This window comes from Rhagoletis pomonella, unplaced genomic scaffold, assembly GCF_013731165.1.
Source record: "Rhagoletis pomonella isolate Grant_MI unplaced genomic scaffold, Rhpom_1.0 Rhpom_scaffold_00002, whole genome shotgun sequence".
In the NCBI taxonomy this organism is placed as follows: Eukaryota; Metazoa; Arthropoda; class Insecta; order Diptera; family Tephritidae; genus Rhagoletis; species Rhagoletis pomonella.
The window spans coordinates 18,371,028-18,378,621 of NW_023458556.1; the positions used below are offsets into that span (position 1 = coordinate 18,371,028).

A 7,594-nucleotide genomic window follows, 5' to 3' on the forward strand; every position below is an offset into this window, starting at 1 on the left:
CTACCCTACTAAGTTTTTTTGTTATCGTAACCAAAATAACTCAGTAAAATCTTTGTAAGCTTTCTTCTTGGGCAAATTTAACAAAGTAGCACGTATTTTACCTAAGTCGGCTAAGTTAATCCTTGGCGAAAGCTCTTTGGTTATTTATAAAAGTTTCTTGGTTATTTCACGCCATATAACTTAGATAATATTCAACCAAAACACTACGTTAATTTGCATAAATACTTGGTTATTTTACATTATATAACTTGTGTAATATTCAAACAAACCGCTTTGGTAGATTGCAAAAGCTTCCTTGTTATTTTACCTTAGATAACTTAGGTAATATTTAACCAAATTTCTTTGGTGATTTGCAAAAGTTTTCCCTGAAAAATATCGATAATGCAGTGAATAGGAACAATTTAGATTTTTGTCAACAACACTTCTTTTACCACAATTTAAGCAACAAAAATAATACATAAAAGGGAGCGGTCCCTTTATTATTTTTGTTATTTAAATTGAGATATAAAAAGTATGGTTAACAAAGCTCTAAATTGTTCCTATTAACTGAATTCTCGGTAATTTTTTAATATTTTGATACTTAGTAACAGCCTTAGTAATGAAATTATTTTAGCCTTTTTTAGAAACAATTTATTAAATTAATTACTTCTGTATCATTTGTAATACATTTAAAGTATATGTACATACTTACATACACTTGTGATCAGCTGATTAAGTCAACAACATTTTGATCCATTTTATCTATTTTTCTTTTGTTTATTTAATGTTTATTATTTTTTAATAAAAGTTGAGCTCGTATATATAACAAACACCATATAAATCCACAATTCGAACTTTGTGCAAAAATTATAAGAAATCTGCAAAATTTCAGCTGGATTTTCAACTTTTTATTCAGATTTTTGTGAGTATGTAGTTTAATAGCCCATTAAATTCTAGAGTAACAATGTGCAAGTTTAAAGTTGCTAAAAAATCGCGTTGATTTTTAATACTTTTTTTTACTGCATTACACATTTTTTTCCATACAAAAAAAAATGTTCGAATATATTTTTTATGCAAAACAATTTGTAATGTAGTCAAAAAAAAAAATTATTAAAAATCAGCGCGATTTTTTAGCAACGTGAAACTTGCACATTATTACCCTAGAATCTAATGGGCTATTAAACTACATACTCACAAAAATTCTAGAGAATCTGAATAAAAAGTTGAATATCTAGCTGAAGCTTTGCAGATGTTTTATAATTTTTGCACAAAGTTTGAATTGTGGAGTTATTTGGTGTTTGTTATATAATGAGCCCGACTTTTATGGAAAAATAATATACATTAAATAAACAAAAGAAAAATAGCCAAAATTGATCAAAATGTTGATGACTTAATCAACTGATCAAAAGTGTATGTCTTAGCACTTAACCTATTTTGAGCTTGTCCAGTTATTAATGTCGTTTGTCAATGTATTAATTACTGGGAGAGTGGAATCCGTTTTCATGTTGAACAAATATTTTTGCACGAATATCCATACATTCGTACATTCGTCTGGATATTTTAAATTTAGCACAAACATTAATTTATAACAATATTGTATAGCCTCCATATAAGAATGAAATGAATATTTAATTCCGTCTAATGTGACATAAAAATTCTTAAAATTAAATTCGTCACCCACAACAATGACGAACGGTTGCAGGGTTGAATTATCTTCTAGGCACTGTTTCCCCTTTTCTGCAATCGCTTGATCCACTTCACTAGATTGGTTTACTGAGACTGTGAAGGCATTTTGTGACGCCCATGTAAATTTTTTGCAGTAGGCAATAAAACCGCATGCGACAACATCATAATATATATGTTGAAATTGTCTAACAAATATAAATATTTAATTATTTCATTGATTTTAGTGAAGATTTTAAACTTTTATTTACCTATATTTAATACGTCTTTCTTTCCGAATACCCGGCTTTTAAGCTGCTTGGTTTGTGGATCTTTTATCCTTTGCTCAAACAGATCCGAAGCGATTGTACACAAATGATTCCAATTTGAAAAATTTAGCCCATTTCCCGGGAAACTGTCATTATAGTCAATGTCAACCTTCAAATAAATGTTTGTAGAATATTATTATAACATATTTTAAATTTACTTATCTGACTGGGGATAGGTGGTGGGAGGTTGAAATTCGATATTCTTTTTTAAATTCAATTTTATCCGAATTTCAAAAATTCGCCATTTTGGAGCTAAAATTCGATTAAAATTCGAATCTCGAAGCTTCGAATATCGAATCTACCCATCCGTATATCTCACATATAAACATACCAATTCAGGAGCCTTGGAGTATTTGTACAGCGGCCACTCATCTAAAATTTGATGCAACGTCAAATCTAAGTTGAACAAACGAATATCGTTTTCGCCTTAAAAAGTGATAAGATGGCAAATGTATCATGACAATCGTCTGATTTAAAATATCCGTATGTGTTAACTTACCCGCTTTAACTCCTATTTTAATTAAAAAATCACCAAAGAAATAAAAAATCACAATAAAGCACTGCCGACTTTTCAGTTTGAGCTCAAAACAATCAATGACGAAGGGTAACGAAAGCCGTCTTCGCGAAGCTGACTTGATTTGAAATTTTACAAGAACTTTGTTAAATTAAACAAGTTTCTTGGGTGTTATTGCAAGTTACCTAAGATAACTTTTTTAAATTTTACATGAACTTTGTTGAATTAAACAAGTTTCTTAGGGCGTTTACACGTTACCTAAGCTAACATCGAATACTTTCTTAAATTAACAAGGTACCCAAGTTACCCTAGTTAAGTTTTGTAAACACTTCGTTGAATTACACTATCTTAGGTGCTCACACATAGTACATAAGATAACTTTGATAAATTAACTAATCTTTGTTTCTGCTGATCGAGTGTAAACTGTATAAAAACCTTGTTGATTTACACATAGTTTTCGAAGTCCATATAAAAAAAAATACCTAAGATAACTTAGTTAAAACAACCTCGTTTTTTGGCAGCCAAAGTGCTTAGGTAATAAATTAACTAAATTTTGTTTTGCACGGTCGAGTATAAATTGCATAAGAACTTTGCTGGATCGCACAAGTTTCTTGGGCCCCATACAAAATTGTTCAACTAAGTCAACTTTGTTCAAATTACTTATGTTTTTTCTCTGTGTGTATGTGCGTACCTACTAGGCTGTTCGGTTATTCCGGTTTTATTTGATTTATTTTCTGTATAGTAACATTCGCTGCAAGTCAGAAATCATCACTAAAATTAAAATATGACTGCTAAAAGTAGGTATAGTTTTACTTTAGAAATCAGTTAGTCAAAATAAGTTAAAATTACTTTGGATTGCAAGTAAAGCAGAAAAAAATTGTGAAAAATTCACTCTTCATGGGGTGCATCGAACTTAATAAGAATATATCGCTAAGCAACAGGCCTTTGTCGGGAAAAACACGAGCACTTAGGCCCGATTGCCTTGGGATTAAGAATACAGCATCCGCTGAATCAGAACGACTATATATATATAGTCTATTATATACATAGAGGACACCTTCGTCACCCCTTTAATACCATCATCGGAGGCCAACGCCACCTATCCTAGGCGGAGAGTTCGAGTTGCTTCTTGAGACTCACGATACTTTTACACAACTCCATTCTGGATATTGTAGCGCGTTAAACTGTTCAGTCCAATTTGAAAAAGATGCCCGAAGACACTAACCACCTTTTCACTTACCCACGCACATTAGCTCATTTAACATCCCTTTCCCTATTGCGCATTAGTAAAAATAAGCTCCATTCTTGATGGAAAGATCGCGCCGAAATTTTTCTTAAAAAGAGGTGAAGGACAAATTTAGTAGATTTATCGTGAATGCTTGGATCGTTGAAAGAGTACAGGATGCGTCCATGCCCGTACATACGCTCTTTCTACAGTTTAAGTTCCCTCAACTTCAGGATGCTCTGTGAGGCGCTTTCCTTAATAAAGAAATCAATCGGTGGCAGATGACAGATGAAATTCAATGCTTCCGTTGGATATTATCTGATCGCCGCAGCTATGGCAATGCAGGCTGACCTTTGTACCCTGCCGTAGGCGCCACTTCTTGCAGGAATACAGAGCGCCATAGGCATTTTTTACCCGGCGTTCTGTGTCAATTTTCCAGTTTAATTTCGGTGTGAGAATGACCCCCAAATACTTAGTGTAAGGGGAAAGGTAAAGAGTATGACCATTTAAGGAAGGCAGGTTAACGGTTGAAATTTAACCACTAAGCTGAGTTAAGGTGAGATGAGTTAAGATAAGTTAAGGTGAGTTTAGTTGGGGTGAGATGAGTTGAGGTGAGATAAGGCGAGCTGAGGTGAAATAACATTAGTTGGGTTTGATTTAGTTAGTTGAGTTAAAATAAGCTGAGTTATGGTGAGTTGAGGAGAGTTCAGTTGAATGAATTGCGTTAAAATGAAATAAGATGAGTTGGGGTGAGGTAAGTTAAGGTGAAATGAGGTAAACTGAGAGGAGTCGAGGTGAGATAAGTTATGGTGAGATTAATTGAGGTAATATGAAGAAAGTTAAGGTGATTTGAATAAGCTGCATTGAGTTGAGGTGAAATGTGTTGAACAACATAACATAACATAACACAAAATATTATACCATAATATATCCTAAAATATAATAATATAATATAACAAACCATAACAAACCCAACATAACATAACATATTTCATTCTTAAATTTTATCTTTTTCTTCGCCTCTATCATTTTCCTTCTCTCTACTTTTGTATCTATCACTTCCTCTATCTCTATTTTTGCCTCTATGGTTTCTTATCGTTATTTTTATCTTTTCTTTTACCTTACCTTTATTATTTTTTTATTAGAGTGAGTTTAGTTGAGGTTTGATAAGGCGAGGCGAGGTGAAATAACATTAGTTGGGGTTGATTTAGTTAGTTGAGTTAAGATAAGCTGAGTTATGGTGAGTTGAGGAGAGGTCAGGTGAGGTGAATTGAGTTAAAATGAAATGAGGTGAGTTGGGGTGAGGTAAGTTAAGGTGAAATGAGGTGAAGTGAGAGCAGTTGAGGTGAGATAAGTTATGGTGAGATTAATTGAGGTGATATTAGGAAAGTTAAGGTGATTTGAATAAGCTGCATTTAGTTGAGGTGAAATGTGTTGAACAACATACCATAACATAACATAACATAACACAAAATATTATAACATAATATATCCTAAAATATTATAATATAATATAACAAACTATAACAAACCCAGCATAACGTAACTAACATAACATATCATAACATAACATAACAAAACATAGCATAACATGTTTCATTATTCAGTTTTATCTTTTTCTTTGTCTCTGTCATTTTCCCTCTCTCTACGTTTATATCTATCACTTCCTCTATCTCTATTTTTGCCTCTATGGTTTTTTATCGTTATTTTTATCTTTTCTTTTACCTTTATCCTGATCTTCATATTCATTCTTTTCCTTTTTCATTATATTAATATATTAATTATTTAAATTTACCTTCCTCTTTCGGTTTATCTTTAGGTTGCTTTTTTCTTTTATTCATTGCTTGTCTCTTTCTTCTTCTACATACCCATCTATACCTTCTTTCTTGCATTAATTTTAATCTACATAAAACTTATTCCTAAACTGCTGGCTTAGCACGTTTATTTAATTCAGTGTTAATATTTGTATTAGTGTAAATTTTGAATCGATTTTTGGCTTTATTTTGATTAGCCATATTGGATCCACCATTTTGAATTTTAAAAATTGATTTCAGGTTCGTAATCAGCGACCTCACAAACTCCTGTGTGCCGAGTTTCGAACGAATTCAATAATAAAAAAAAAAAATTGGTTGCCATTTTGGAACCGCCATTTTGAATTTTGAAAAACTGGCTCGAAATTTATAATTAGCAATCCCAGAAACCCTGGTAACAAGTTCCAATGCATGAAAATACGCAAATCGTTCAGTAACAACGTTTTAATTTTAGTAGTCTCTTTTCGAAAGCATATTTTTGGGCACTAGGCCCATTCTAACTGTCCAAGATAGGTATGTAATTAAGGGAATGTTCCCCAATAATACCAGGGTAATTACATGTAAAAACAATATTTTTAGCTGCATTTAAACAATAAAAATTTAAACAAATAAAATTGAGAACATTAACGTTTTTATAAAAAACCGACCAGCGCGACCTCTAAAAAACTTTTTTCTTTAAATCACAAATAACAATAATTTGATGTAGCATTTTTTGAATAAAAAATTTTTTTTTTGAACCACTCTAATGTATGTATACATACATTTCTTGAGATAGCTATTTCTTTGGAGGTATGTTTCCATAATATTTATGTATGTATGTATGTAAGTATGCATAAATATTTACACAAATACACACATTTAATATGTGTGTCAACTCTTTGGCCAGACAAAGTCTTTAACTGCAGTCAAGAGGTATTAGGCACAAGTTGGTCGCTGTATTTATGTATGTAGTGAAGAAAACCGCCAAATCCCTTACCATCAGCACCGGCATCCACACCCTGGCATTTTCCCACTGCGCTTGCTTTTAACCCTTCAAGAAAATGACAATACGCATAACAACAGCAACATATTACTCATAAGTACATTTACTGTGGGCCGGCCTACGCATCTGAACATTGCTGGTTGGTTAGTAGCCAAGGCGTCTTGCAAAAGCAAAATTCAAAAAAGAGAAGACAAATGCAAAAGAAGAAAGCAACAATTGAAATAAAAACAAATCTTACTGCAAAGGCTACTGTGCAATAGAAATTGTCAACATTTTGATGGCACCATCACCAACGTGCAGCCTAAAGCAGCAACCATCGGCCACCCCACTATTCTCACATTACCACCTCACCAGCTGTTGGTGATGGCAACCCGTTGGCACTTCGCCGTTTGCATTTCTTGACGATGCACTCGTAGAGTAAAGCGCTAAGAAGCCGAGAAAGTTAATTAAATTTAGTGTCCAGCCAGGCAGTCAAACGCCAGCCAAACAGTCAAACATCTAATGGAAAGGCAAAAACTTTGTGAAGCGGTGGACAAGTTAGCAAGCAGTTAGCTACCAGCTGCAAAACCACGCTTGCAAAAAAAAAAAGAAAAAAAAAACCAATTCGGTAGTCAACGTGCCCCCGCAGTCAATGCGGCGTGAAAGTCTTCGTTTGGCGTTACATAAGACATTACCGAACAGCCTGGTTAAGTGCATAGTATCTAACTATTTGTCGGCAGTTGGTTGCCTAGTTGCCTGGTTGCCTCCTCAGCGCAACTGTTTAGCCGTTGGGCAAATGAGGTCATCGTCGTTGCCCTAACGCTACAGGCTAAACGAATGTTTGTTTGTTTGCCAGTTTGAATGGTTCAAATGCGGGATAGGCGTGTATTTGTTGTGGGAATTAGTGTGCATGGCAATATCTGTTTGGTAGTAGGTTAAGAGGTCAAAACTGTCAAATGCAGTTATTGGCGATTTGGCGCGAATATATGTACACTCATCTACACTTACTACTTACTACTTACATAGAACATATTTATGTTTATGGTGGTGCATTTTTACGTATACGCACCGCACCGTATGTTCTTGTGCTTTGGAGCTGTGAGACAGTGAATG

At 33.6% G+C, this 7,594-nt stretch overlaps 1 long non-coding RNA gene across 1 annotated transcript; it reads right to left on the reverse strand.

The window, feature by feature from the left end:
- Positions 1-1,876: 1,876 nt before the first annotated feature.
- Positions 1,877-2,682, reverse strand: LOC118734571. The gene is made up of 3 exons (XR_004992395.1): positions 2,470-2,682; positions 2,302-2,396; positions 1,877-2,079 (listed from the first exon to the last, which is right to left on the reverse strand). It is a non-coding gene; the product is annotated as an uncharacterized LOC118734571 (long non-coding RNA).
- Positions 2,683-7,594: the final 4,912 nt, after the last annotated feature.